This window comes from Chiloscyllium plagiosum, chromosome 27 (assembly GCF_004010195.1).
Source record: "Chiloscyllium plagiosum isolate BGI_BamShark_2017 chromosome 27, ASM401019v2, whole genome shotgun sequence".
Lineage (NCBI taxonomy): Eukaryota > Metazoa > Chordata > Chondrichthyes > Orectolobiformes > Hemiscylliidae > Chiloscyllium > Chiloscyllium plagiosum.
The window spans coordinates 38,585,078-38,599,913 of record NC_057736.1 but is presented as its reverse complement, the minus strand read 5'-3'; positions in this window follow the sequence as shown (position 1 = coordinate 38,599,913).

Below are 14,836 nucleotides of genomic sequence, written 5' to 3'. Positions count from 1 at the left end.
CAACAAAAAGTCTAATTGAGAAACCGCCAGGAAAAATTATCCTGTTGTATCGTTACCTTAGTTCCCAAGTCGATTCCACTATGGTATTTCCCAGATGACCATTCCACACACCTTGTGGTAACTTCCACCTTTATTGGTATGAAATACTGGATAAGGGATGTTTTAGGTTCGGAAGAAACAAAAGTTAATATTTTGCATCCTGTCACCTGAAGTTCTGAAGAAGCAACACTTGCTTGAAACATTAATTTTGTTTCTCTCTTTATAGACTCTGCCAGATTTGCTGAGCTCTGCAGCAATTTCTGTTTCCGTTTGTTTCAGTACTCCAGCAGTTTTTCGTTTTATTTTCTTTGACTCCACATTCCAGTTTATGCTCTACTCACTTCACATTCTCACACTATTTCAATTCAAGCTCCTTATTTTGAAATGTGCAAACAACCATTGACAATGTCTAATGCATATTGTTTCCAGCTTGTACCTTGTGGGGTTTGTGTCCACATGTTGTGACTTGGACAGTGAATGACACATCTTATGATGACGACTACTCAATTACTTAAACTTACTTTGGCTTGTCAGACACCAATAATGAACAATTCTCAAAATAAGAGACAACAAGCATCAAGTTAATGTCAATGGTAATTTTCGAGTGACTGATTTTTTCCATCTAGTTGCAAAAACAAAGTTTCTTTCAAGTTTTTTTTATTTTATATCATTGTTTTAAAAAGTGATTTCTTTTTAATTCATTCATGGGATGTGAAAGTCATGATCCATGAGCTGTGGATTCACCCATCATGTTGCTGTGGAGGGAATTCCATGATTTTGACCCAGTAACAGTGAAGGAATGGCAATATGTTCAAGTCAAGATGGTGAGTGCCTTGAAGGAGAACTTACAGGTGGTGGTTAAGTCATGTAGCTGTTGTCCTTGTCCTTCAAAGCGGAAGTAGTTGTGAGTTTGGAATGTGCTGTTTAAGGAGTGTTGAAAGATTTCTGCAGTGCTTCTTGTAGATAGGAAACACTGATGGTGGTAATGGAGGGAGAGAGAGCGTTTGTGATTGTGGTAGCAGTCAAGTAGGCTGCTTTGTTCTGGGTGGTGTCAAATGTTTTGAGTATCATTGGAACTGTACCCATCCATGCAAGTGGTGAGTATTTTTTCACCCTCCTATTTGTGTCTTGGAGATCATGGACTAGCTTTGGAGAGGCTTTTTGCACACTGGCCTTCATCAGTCACAGCATTGGGTATAGAAGTTGGGAAGTTATGTTGCAGTCACACAGGACCTTACTGAGACCGCATTTGGAGTATTGTATTCAGTTTTGTTCACCTTGCTATAGGAAGGATGTTATTAAACTGGAAAGAGTGCAGAAGAAATTTACAAGAATGTTGCCAGGACTCAATGGTCTGAGTTATAGGGAGAGGTTGGACAAGCTAGGACTTTTTTCTTTAGAGTATAGGAGATTGAAGGGTCCTTATAGAGGTGTGTAAGATCAGGCATTGATAGGGTGAATGCACAGTCTTTTTCCCAGGGTTTTGGACTCATGGACTAGAGGGCGTCAGTCTAAGGTGAGAGGGGAAAGAATAAAAGGGAACCTGAGGGTCAACCTTTTCACACAGGGAGTGGTATGCATATGGAATGAACTGCCAGCAGATGTGGTTGAGGCAGGTACATTAATAACATGTAAAAGGCATTTGGACAAGTATATAGAGAAGAAAATTTTAGAAGGATATGGGCTAAGTGCAGGGAAAAGGGTTTAGCATTGGTGGACATTTTGGTCAGCACTGACAAGTTTGGGCCAAAAGCTCTGTCTCCATGCTCTAGAACCCTATGACTCAATGAGCATAGGTCCAAACTACTTAACTTTTCCGCATAAGACAAACCCTTTATCCCAGGAATCTGATTTATAAACCTTCTCTGTACTGCTTCCAATGCAAGTATATCACCTTGGTTGCCTGTGACAGGCTGGGCACATCATCCACATGACTGATGTAAGAATCCCCAAGCAGGTGCTCTACTCCCAGCTCTGAAACAGCAGGCAGGTGCCAACTGGAGAGAGGAAGCGCTTCAGTGATACCCTCAAGGCCTCACGAGTGAAGAGCAGAATTCCCACAGACAGCTGGGAATCACTGGCCCCAGACTATGCCAAGTGGAGGAGGAGCATCCAGGAAGGCATTGACTACCTCGAGACTTGTCATTAGGAAAAAGCAGAAGAGAGGGACAAACAGCAAAAGGAGGGCACTGCCACACTAACACCCCACCCAGCCCTTCCCACGACGACCTTCTGCTCCACGTAAAACAGAATCAGTCTGTACAGCCACCTACAGAGTCACCCTGACAGTGGAAGAGAATCAACTAGGAGAAAGTGAGGACTGCAGATGCTGGAGATCAGAGCCAAAAAATGTGTTGCTGGAAAAGCACAGCAGGTCAGGCAGCATCCAAGAAGCAGGAGGATCAATGTTTCGGGCATAAGCCTGAAGAAGGGCTCATGCCCGAAACGTCGATTCTCCTGCCCCTTGGATGCTGCCTGACCTGCTGCGCTTTTCCAGCAACACATTTTTCAGCAGCGGAAGAGAATCATCCTCCATCTGCAAGGGACCGCCAATGATGATGATGGTCCCTCCCAAGATAACTAGAACCATTCACAATACATAGACAGTGTCTCACCAATTAGTTGTATTAAATGACTCTACTTTTATAATTCATCTCCTTATAAAAAAAGACCAACATTTCATTTGCTTTCTTAATTACTTACTGTATCTTTTTGTAATTTGTGTGTAAGGGCACCTTGATCCCTCCATACCACCACAATCTAAAGTTATCCTCCATTTAAGTAATGACTCGCTTTTCGATTCTTCTTGCCAAAGTGGACAACTGCATATTTTTTTCTAAATTTTACTCAATTCATTATTTTTTTTAATCTAATCACTTAACTAATCAATATCCCATTCCAAACACTTTGTCGCTTCCTCACAACTTGCTTATTTGCCCATTTTCATGATGTCAGCGCATTTACCTACAGGGGCAATCAGTTCTTTCATCAAAATCATTCATATAGTTCACAATTATTGGAGACCCCAGTATGGATGCATGTGGTGCTGTATTCATCAGTTTCATAGACTGAAAATGACCAATTTATCCAGGCTTTCTCTTTCCTGTTAAATAACCAATCTTTTATTCACGCCAATCATCCTGACAGCTTAAGTTTTTATATCCTGTAATTTTGTTTCATGTAGCACCTTATCAAATGCTTTTTGGAAATCAAAAATGCCCTACATCACCAGTTATTCATTGTGTATTCATCCAGTTTGTAACATTCATAAAGAACTTTTATAAATTTGACAAATACCCTTTTAATTTTGCAAAACCACACTGACTTTGCTTGATAATGTTTTGTATCCTGTTGCTACCTCTTTATTAATAATTTCTAATATTCTCCAATGATGAACATTAGACTAACTTTCAATGTAACTATCATTCAACAGTTATCAGTCCTGGATTAGATCATATTACATCTCTCTAAGTCTTTTGAACATACTAATTGTACAGTTCTTCTTAATGTTATATTATGTATTTTAGATCAAAAATGGGTATGTTTGTAATGATGAAATATTTAATTTCTACTTTCTGGTTTTATTCAAAAACAGAACAAAAATATTACTAATGTGAGAAATCATTTGTACTTTTGGAGTATTATATTTCTACATCCCACTTTGCTGACCAAACAACTAATTAACATATTATGTGCTTCTATATGCTTTTAGTCTACAACTATACAACTGCATACAATCTAACCAATGATGCTGGAGACAATTACCTGTTCTTCAACAAGTCCAATACAGTAACAGATCTTCACATACACAGCCAAGCTTGTTAACTGCAAGAACAGGATGCTAAAAAAGGTCTCGTCAATTGCAAACAATTATTTTACAAGCTTTGGAAATTGCCCAATGAACTTTGGCAATTATGACTGAATTAATTAATAAGCCTCATCAGTTACAGTCAGTGAATTAATCAATAGGCTTTGACAGCCATGAGCACTGGAGCAGAGATGACAGTTTTTTGTTTATTCAAAAGAACAGCAAACATGGTGATTGCAAAGACATCCAACCTTTCTTCTGACAATCAAGGACCTATCATTCTGATAAAATACACAGAGAATCTCATTACAAATACAAGTTCTAAATTTGCTTCCATTCTTGCAAAACTGCATCATAGTTCATAAGTGCCAGTTGTATGAGAATACATCTTTCTTTTGTTTGTATTTTAATTGTATGGTTAGAATAAAGTGTGTTTTGTTTAAAGCCAAATAATATAATCAATGAAATTACATCTGGAACACAGCACCTTACACTTGCCTTTAATGTACCTTAAAGGGGAACAAAAAAGGAAAATGCAAAACTAAAAACAAAGAACAGAAAAAGGAAAGAAAAAATAAAATGGAAAAAAGCAGAAGGAAGCGAATGAGCTCAGGAGTTCAAATGCAGCGCTGCTCCTCTGCGGCCATTTCGAAAAAAAAATTGCAAGTATTGAATATATATTAAAACCTCGATCTCCAATACCAGCTACATTGTTTCAATCCACACCTGATTGCAAAATGCTGAAAGATTTTTATTCCTACTGTACAGTATCAAATTGAAAACCGATCCCATATATTCTGTATGCTATCACATAATCAGCAACAAAAACAAGCATTGATTTGCTTGTAAAATCCAACACTGTCAATCAGTAAATGTTTTTGAAAGTTACAGAAAATGTATTGCTAGAATATAGGTATAACTTTGTACAGATTATTCTGAGTTTTAAGAGGGAACAAAATTATGTTGTGAAGTGATAATGCATAATCATAGAAGCTGTACATTGGAGGCAGTCCATTTGGCCCATGAAATCCAAACTGAAGAGCATCTAACTTAGATACAATCCACCCCTTTATCCCTGTAACCCTGAATTTCCCATGGCTCATCCACACACACATACACGCACACTCACCCATGGGTGGAATCAAACCCAGGCAATCTATCATAGCAGTTTAAAAAATTACAAATAAAAAAAATGGAAACTATTTAGTTTTCTAATGATGCGTAAATAGTTGTATGCTTTGTAGGGGAAATACAATGATATATCAGTTTGTTTATGCCAATTTAGAGATGTTCCCTTAACACCAATTTGTGCTCCATCAATGCTGCAATTAAAGAAACAAATTATATCCAGATGGCATGAGTCAAGTAGTCTGCAAGATAGAGTCAGGATGTGAGCAAAATCACCTCTTTATAGTCTATTCCTTATAGACTGGATCAAGGATTAATTCCCACCAGGTCAACTACAAGTCCCTTTAATTTGAAGAGAGACCACAAGTGCATTTTAACAATTGTCAATGATCCCTGCAGCGTCTATTTCATGACATTGTAACAGTCACTACACTTCAAAAGTACTCAATTGTCTGTAAAATACTTTGTTTGTGCATCAGGTATATTTTAAATTATTTATGTAATACATTCTTTTATTGTTGCAACTTTGATGTTAAAAAAAGACCAAAACAAGTTCAGTCAGCCATCCCAGGATATTTTAAAGCTTTTAAGTATCAAATCATATTCACAAAGAAACTGACTGGTGCATACAAATGATTATAGTAACTGCTTTGGTATAGTTTTTAACATAATTGTTGATGATTATAAATCAGGCTGTTAACAGTTTTAGGGCTGGACTAGAAGAGTTAACATTTGTGTGTTTTTTTTTCCAGTGAGAAAAATATATTAATAAAACACACATAAAATAAATTGATGGTTTAGACGGTCAGGTTCAAATCTACCTATTCTAGAGGTATATGTCCAAATGGTAAGTTCAAATAACAGAGACACACACACTTCCTCAGTTCTGAGGAAGGGCCACTCAAAATGAATTTTTTACTCTGATTTCTCTCACAGATGTTGCCAGACCTGCTGAGCTTTGTCAGCAATTTCTGTTTTTGTTTCTGATTTCAAAGAATGTTGCCCCTTGTCATGCAGTGATAATGACCATTTGTCTGGGCCAGAAGATGGGCACTCAATCTCGACCTGACTGGCTGTTTATCAGAACATATTTAACCAGAATTAATGAAAAAGTATTTAAAAATAAATGACTGAAAATAGTTAGCAGGTTTAGCAGCGTCTGGAGAGAGCAAAATAAAGTTATTTCTGATCAATGACCCGTTTTGGCAGTACTTAAGTAAATTGCTTCACTTTACAATTTTGACAAACTGCAAGGGATATTTTTAAATAGGAAAAGAAACGATTATGATCTATGATACTGCCTGACTGTCTTGGCAGATGAAAAATGTTACATTTGTGGACAGGCTTATTGCAAGTGTGTTTTTTATAAGAACCACAGCCCTAAAAAACAAGCCCAAGCCTCATCTCACATGGAACCACCAGGGGTAAATGCACCAAGAAGACAAGATAAATTAGGAAACAATAGTTAGGTTTTGCCAGGCAGGGAAATAAGGGAAAACAGTGATTACCTTTAATATGTGATTTGCCACTAACATGTCTCCCTTTGAAATTTTTATTTCTTTCGGGTATATTTTCCTGTTATTGTTGCCCAGCTCTTTCATGAATACATTTAAACCAAGCACAGTTAAAACACTTAAGAAGTCTACCCAACTATGAATTTTTAAGCACATATATCCAAGCTCTCAGTGGCCTTTCGAGAGTGATGTCTATGGTTCACTGAGTACTACACATTCGCTATTAACTTCCTGGGAAACAAGGCCCAAGTGAAATAGTTCAAACATCTGCTGACAGTCAAGCAACAGACCGCAGTCTGCTTAAATAATGATCTTCCTTTAACCAGCAACTGCTGGGAACCTGGATCTTCTTCCCTAATGAACCATCAAAATCAGTGGGGTGGATCTTGTCTTTGTGCAGTAAGGCAAAACGGGTGATAGAGAATCAGCATCTGCAGACCTCACTTTCTCCTCGATAGAGAATCAGCAGCCTATTGATATCAATACGTGAAAACAGAAATTCAAGATAGCCTGCATACTTGTTTTCACCAGTTTAATATTACTGCACAAAGTCCTGATCTAAACAGTATTGTTAGCTTTCAGATGACTCTTATAATAATTATTGTATTTAAATTCTAACAAATGCTTGCTCTCTTAATAGTATTTAGTTTTGAGAAAGTACAGAGTTATCTGAGTTTCCACTTTAAGGATTCTTGCTGACCATGTTACTTTTCCTGTGTGTGTTATTTCACTGGATTATTTTGGCAGTTGAACAAAAATAGTATGAAATCAGTAAATGTCAGACCATATTCAAAAATTAAAATCTTTAAACATATTGTCATCAAACACTCTTAGGTCAAAACAACATGTTTTTTACACAGACTGAATAAAGTTCATGCTTGAGAGGAAGAGTTTAAAGGTTTCTTCTCTTTGACATTTGTCGTGAAATTATAAGCATGAGTATGAAGAACATGTTTAGTATACCAATACTGATGAAGATTAGGTAAGCTCAGTTGAGTGGATGGCTACTTCATGATGTAGAATGAGACCAGCAGCAAAGGTTCAATTCCTGTACCTAGTGAGGTTCTCGTGCAGACTTTCCTTCTCAAACTCTCCCCTTGCCGAGGTGTAGTAATCCTCAAGTTAAACTACCACAGTTGTCCCTGTCTACTGAAAGAGCAGCCTTCAGTCAGGAAAGACGATGGTGACTTTACCTTTCACTGACAAGGATTTGTGGGAATCTCAACTACTTGTTTTCATTTAAATTTCCAACAGCAGTCTAATATACATGTGTAAGTTTACTCTCAATACATGCAATTGTCTGGAATTTAAAACACAGAACAGGCAATTCATCCCAACTAGTCTATGGATGTGTTTGTGTTCTACACAATCCTCCTACTGACTATCTAAATTATATCAAAAGCATATTTTTCTCTTTTTGTCTCTTTGTGTAATGATCATCATGCATTCTCAAGGAATGCCATTGCCATTGAATGAAGCTTATCACTCTCCTTTTCCTATTGTAGAAAAAACTATAACAGGGGGGAAAATGGCTGTTGTTTACAGGAAAGAAAAGAGGGACAGATGTAATTAACATTCCTATCACAGGTGGAAGATGGAGGTGGGGGTGGGAGCAATGAGTTAAATAATGGATAACTCCCTCAAATTGTTGCCCACTCACCCATCTTTACATTAATATATGCAAAATGGATGACCAAAGTGCAATTGCAGTTACACAAATTTCCCACAGATTGGGAAAGAGAGGTATCAGAGGTGGTAAAACTAATATTCATTAAATTGGTGCTTGGCACAAGATGATTGCCCCATGATGAAATTTGAAGACGTAACCAAAGAGATTGATGAGGGCAGAGCAATAAATGTCATCTACAAGGGATACATGGAGAGCTTGCCAATTGCATACAAAATTGGCTTGATGGTGGGAAACAGAGGGTTATGGTGGAGGTTTGTTTTTCAGACTGGAGGCCTGTGACCAGTGATGTTCCACAGGGATCCGTACTGAGTCCATCTTTGTTTGTCATTTATATAAATGATTTGGATGAGAATATAGGAGGCAAGTTTGTGGAAAATACCAAAATTGATGGTATAGTGGACATTGAAGAAGGTTATCCAGGATTACAAACAGATCTTCATCAATTGGGTTAATAGGCTGAGGAGTGGCAGATGGCATTTAATTTGGATAAATGTGAAGCATTGCATTTTGGTAAAACAGGCAAGGACAGGCCTTATACCATTAATGATAGGGCCCTGGGTAGTGTTGTAGAGTGACCTAGGGTCTCAGATGCATAATTCTTTGAAATTTGCATCGCATGTAGACAGGTGGTGAAGAACGTGTTTAGCATTCTAGCCATCATTGTTCAGACCTTTGAGTAAAGAGTTAGGACACCATGTTGACAATGCACAGGATGTTGGGAAGGTCTTTTCACACCACTGTATACAGTTCTGGCTGTTCTTCCATAGGAAGGATATTATTAAATTGGAGAGAGTTCAGCAAAGATTTAACAGAATGTTGCTGAGACTGGAACCTTTAAGTTAAGTTGGATAGGCTGAGACTTTTCATTGGAACATAGGCGATTTAGATTGAGGCATGACCTTATAGAGGTTTATGAAATCATAAGGAGCTTAGTTAAGAGGAATAGCCAAGGGTCTTTTCCCTCGAGTGGGGGAGTTCAGAACTAGGGGGCATACCTTTAGGGTGAAAGGAGAAAGTTTTAAAAAGGACATGAGGGGCAAGCTTTTGCAGAGAGTGGTTCATATGAGGAATGAAATGCCAAAGGAACTGGTGGATGCAGGTACATTTACAACATTTAAAAGACATTGGATAAGTACATGAATAGGAAATGTTAGGAGGGATATGGGCCAAACATGGTCACCTGAGACTAGTTTAATTTGGGAATATTGTTAGCGTGGACAAATTGGACAGAAGGCTCCATTTTCATGCAGTATGGCTCTATTGGTTTGATGAGTTAATTATGTCTATACTTTCTAGAGCTGAGGAGAATGAGAGGTTGTCCCATTGACTCACCAGAATCTGAAAGGATTTGAAAGGATAGAAACTGAGAGATTGCTTTCCCTGACTAAGGATTCTGGAACAGAAAGGTAGCCTCAGAAAAAGGGTTCAATCTTTTAGGATGGAAATGAAGTGAAATATTTTCAGTCAAAAGGCTTTGAATATTTGCAATCCTGTGCACAGGGGGTTTTGGATGCTGCATTATTCAATATATTGAGGACTGGGATAGTCAGATATTTGGTCTCTCAGGGAATAGAAGGATATAGAGAGAGTGTGGGAGAGTGGAGTTGAAGCCACTTCAATCATAGCTGTCTTGAATCGTGGAGCGGGCATGATGGACCAAATGATTTATTCCTGATCCTGTCTTTAGTGTGTTCAGACATTGCTAATTTCACAAAATGAATGTCTGTTTCAACTTTCCCTATGGGTCATGAGGAGAACAAGGGCTCTCTTGTCCCTCCTCCAATTACCCTTGCCTTAACTTCCCCAAGTGTAACTTTAAAATTTCCAACCTGTCTTCTGCTGATTACTGATCTTCTAACACTTCACCTCCCACATTTGTAGACTTACACCCTCATCCAAATTTTATCTCTCCATTCTTCTAATCATAGACGTCTCTCTCTCTCTTTTACTCACTTCTGTTCACAGTAAGCGAAAGTGAGGACTGCAGATGCTGGAGATCAGAGTCTAGATGAGAGTGGTGCTGGAAAAGCACAGCAGGTAAGGCAGCATCGGAGGAGCAGGAAAATCGATGTTTCAGGCAAAAGCCTTTCATCAGGATGAAGGGCTTTTGCCTGAAATGTCGATTTTCCTGCTCCTTGGATACTGTCTGACCTGCTGTGCTTTTCCAACACCACTCTAATCTAAACTCTGTTCACAGTATGTCTGTCCCATTTTCAATTGTGAGCTCAGTTCTCCTCAGACTTTTATCTGTCATTGCTCAGTAATTGCTATCGCTCTCCCCGCTGCCTTACCTGTGACCTCCTGCAGCTAGTATTGCTTCTCACCTATCCACCAAGCTACCAATATTACTATTGAGTGGTAACAATGTTAAAAATGCGAATCAAGTCTTGCTGTTCAATTTGGCCAGACCACTCCCTGGCCTCTCTGAGGTTGTCATCAGAAAGCAGCTGCCCGAACACCCTCCCATCTCTCTGTAACACAGTATCTGAACAGTATCACTGTTTCTTCACTGTCACAGAGTCAAAATGCTGGAACTCCTTCTTCAACAGCATTGTTGGTGTATACACACTGTTATGAACCAGATCAAAAGCTCCCAAAATAAATGTCAAGGTGAGAGCCTGGACTCTAATATTTTATTTTATTTAAAAGCAAGTATAAGGTATGGTGTTCCAAATGTGATTTGATTCGTCCACCACTAGGCTTTAAGCAAATCACATTTTATTCTTACAATAAAGCTAAAATACAAACAAAAGAAGAATTGGCAAAACCTTAACACTATTAAAGTACTTAATAAAATAATATATTACTTAACTACTAATCATCAACTATTTCAATCTAGTAGCATCCCTTAAACACACTCTTGGCAAAGGCAATTTCACCAAAGCAGATTTTCCTCATGTGTTACCTCCTTTCCAGATTAGAGTGGTGCTGGAAAAGCACAGTAGGTCAGGCAGCATCCGAGGAGCAGGAAAATCGACGTTTCGGGCAAAAGCCCTTCATTAGGCCTCCATTCCTGATGACAGGCTTTTGCCTGAAACGTCAATTTTCCTGCTCCTCAGATGCTGCCTGATCTGCTGTGTTTTTCCAGTACCACTCTAACCTAGACTCTAGTTTCCAGCATCTGCAGTACTCACTTTTACCTCCCTTCCCAGTCCAGAAGAAAGGAATATTGAAAGAAACAATCTAGAAAACTTTTTGCAAACATCAGGACTAAGGAATGCAATATTAGTGAGATTCTCGGAAAAAAAATTGTTAGCAGCCAAGTATTCAAAATATAGCAATCCGATAGTTGATTATTGTGACCCATTATTGGAAATTTTGGTAAAGCAAAATATGATGTAGTATTCTAGTTCTATGTAGATTTAGATTTCTAAGTAACATTCGTTTGTCCTTGTATTGATAGTGTTAACAATTTTTAAATAAAATGGTTAACAATCAAATTAAACTCAACCAGCTATCGTTTCCTTGCATTTTTACATGCTTCACATGCATTCAGTTTTCAACTATTAGTATTGCCAAATTGTAACTCAGTTTTCTGTGGATGAAGTGACACTCTGTTTTACTGTTGGGTTCTGATTTCCTGACGATATGCAATCATGGGTAAAATAAATATTCAAATGGATCCTTAACTCTGCTTAAGATACAATGGATACAAAAAGACGTCCGTCTTCATTGTGCAATATTGAAGATCGGACAAAGAAAGACAGAAGAACACACAGGCTGATCGTGGCAAAACGAGCCGAGCATAGAAATGTGATCCGAATCTTTCTTAGTGAATCAGTAAATCAGCAGAACAGGCAATTTATATCTTCATAGCTGATTATCTGCAGTAATGCTGTGGTAAACTGAAATCATGGTGTTCCACCTGAGAAGTTTTCAGTACAATAACCTTGGAAATTATGATAAGAGCAAAGGATGCATTGAACATAAATGTAGCAGCACTGATACATTAGCCACAAGGCAGAATAAATCACTGGATGTTTACTCCATTACCAACTTTCCTAGGTTTTGTATGTTAAACATCTTTTCTCTCAGCTAAAGTTTTAACTTTCTGCCTCATTATTCTTTCTTTTCTTGTTATTTCCATGTGACTGTCACTGACCACCTTCCTTCTACCTTTACTATCAATTGTGCAAGGAGAACCAGGAATTATCAGGTCATTATTCATCACAGGAAATTAAGAACTAGGAGCAGGAGTCACTAATTCAACTCCTCCAGCCTGCCCTGCCATTTATACTAATCTATCTCAGCCTCAATTCCTTGTCTGCTTCCCATAATCCTATCATTGAGCAATAATTAAAAATCAGTCCATCTCCTCCTTAAATTCATCCAGTATCCTAGCATCTACTGCACTCAAGGATAGTGAATTCCAAAGATTTATGATCCTTTGAGAGGAGTAACTCCTCCTCATCAAAATCAAAGAGCTGCAGATGCTGGAAATCTGAAACAAAATATAAGTGTGGCAGTATCTTTGGAAAGAGAAATAGAGTTAATGTTTTAGGTCCAGTGACCCTTCTTCAGAACAGTTCTGTACTACTTCCATATCTGTTAGTCACTGCATCTCTGCCACAGCTCACAACCTCTGTTTAATTTCAGAAAAGAAATCTCAGGGAGCCTCAAAGCTGTTTACCTGCTACCTCTGAAGCAGACATTCTTTCACCACTGTGACAACATTTCTCTGGAAGAGAAACAGCACAGAGCAAACCTCTCTGAAGAATACGGAATGGTGACAACACCAAGCGGACTGCAGCACTTCAAGAAGGCAGATCACCATCATCTTGAGATAACAATAAATGTTGACCCAATCAGCTAAATCTACATGCCATGATTGCAAGCAGATCAGCCGCAAAAGATTCTAGATCACTAAGTATCTTATGCTGTCTCTGTTGATACTGTCCTGATCCAGTGGAAATGCCAAATAGCACACATGACCATAGGTGCCTCCCAAATGGAAACCAGCTCAGGTGCTGGTCAAACATGGTCTCCATTCTGCCTTTTGTTGTTGTTAGTTTCAATCTCAACGTTGAATAAACTTCAAATCTCAGCTTCACCAATAGCTTTTGGTGGGCTCCAGGTTTTAACTATTGGATCCTGTGCATAGACAGTCTATCCTCTCAATGGCTCAGGCAGGAATTTGTTTGAATTGAAACAGTTCAGAAAATGGAGCATGGGAAAAACTTGTGGCTCTAAGAGCTGCTCTTTATTTGAGGGGTTTTAGGGGTTGGAGGTGATTTCCTCCAATTCCAGGAGCAGCAATTACTGTTTTATATGCTGTTGCATTCTTTTGGAACTTTTGGGAAAAAAAGATCGAAACAATGGCACTTTTAAAAGGAGGAAGACAGATAAAAGGCAGCAACCGCACAGTCAGTAAGGGAGAGAGAGAAAGAAACCTATACTGCTAACTGACAAGGCAGTGGATCTGCACAGTTACTGTCTTTGCTGTTTGAGTTCACGTACCTCTGGATATCGGAGTGGGTCTTGGAAAAATTAATCAATTGTGAAATTCACAGCTAACCTTGGGTATACTTTATGGGAGAGCTCACAGCGCAGGAACTGACAAATACATAGTTTTTAAGTGTAACCTTGCTATAAGTCTACAGTAGTGAGTAGAATGGGTTCTTTCTTGATTATATATTTTATTGAGATCTGTCTTTTGATTAAATTTTAAAAATATAAACCGTAAGTACTAAGTTAGCCTGGAGCACTTATTTTAGAGCAATAAGACCGTGCAATTTTCTGGGTCTGTAAATTGTGAAGGAGCAAAGATGGCCTTTAGTAGATTAATGTGCCCTTTCTGTTAGATGTGGGGGTTTAGGGAGAGTTTCCATATTACTGTTGATTATGTCTGCAGTAAGTGTGTTTGATTCTAGATCCTATCAGATCGCACAGATCAGTTGGACCAGCAGTTAGAGTCAATAATGAATTTACAGGAACTAGGGGGTATGATGGATGGTAGTTATAGGACAGGAGAAAAGCTGCAGTTACAGTCTCATAGATGGGTTAGCTCCAGGAAAGGTAGGAGGGGTAGGTAGATAGTGCAGGAGTCTCCTGTGGCTATCCCCATCTCATACAAGTATGCTGTTTTGGTAAATGTCGGGGATGATGAGCTCTCAGGGGAATGTAGCACAAACAGCCAAGCTTCTGCTATCAAGACTGGCTCTAATACAATGAGGGGTACACCAGATTCCAAGTGATCGATTGTGGTAGTGGACTCTCTAATCAGAGAGCCTACACAGATGTTTCTGCAACCAGCAATGAAAATCAGAATTGTGTGTTGCCCCCTTGGTGCCAGGATCAAAGATATCTCGAAGAGGGTGCAGAACGTTCTCAAAGGGGAGAGGGACCGGTATGAGGTCATTGTACACATTGGAACCAATAACATAGGAATGGAAAAGGCTGAGATTGTGAAGGGTGAATATAGCAAGTTAGGCAAGAATTTAAAGAGGAGGTCTTTGAGGTTAGGAATATCTGGATTACTCCCGTTGCTACAAACGAGTAAGGGTAGGAATAGGAGGATAGAGCAGATGAATGTGTGGCTGAGGAGATGGTGCAGGGGAGAAGAGTTCACATGTTTGGGTGCAGGTGAGAAGAGTTCACATGTTTGGGTCATGGAATCTCTTCTGGGATAGAACTGACCTGTACAAGAAGGACGAATTG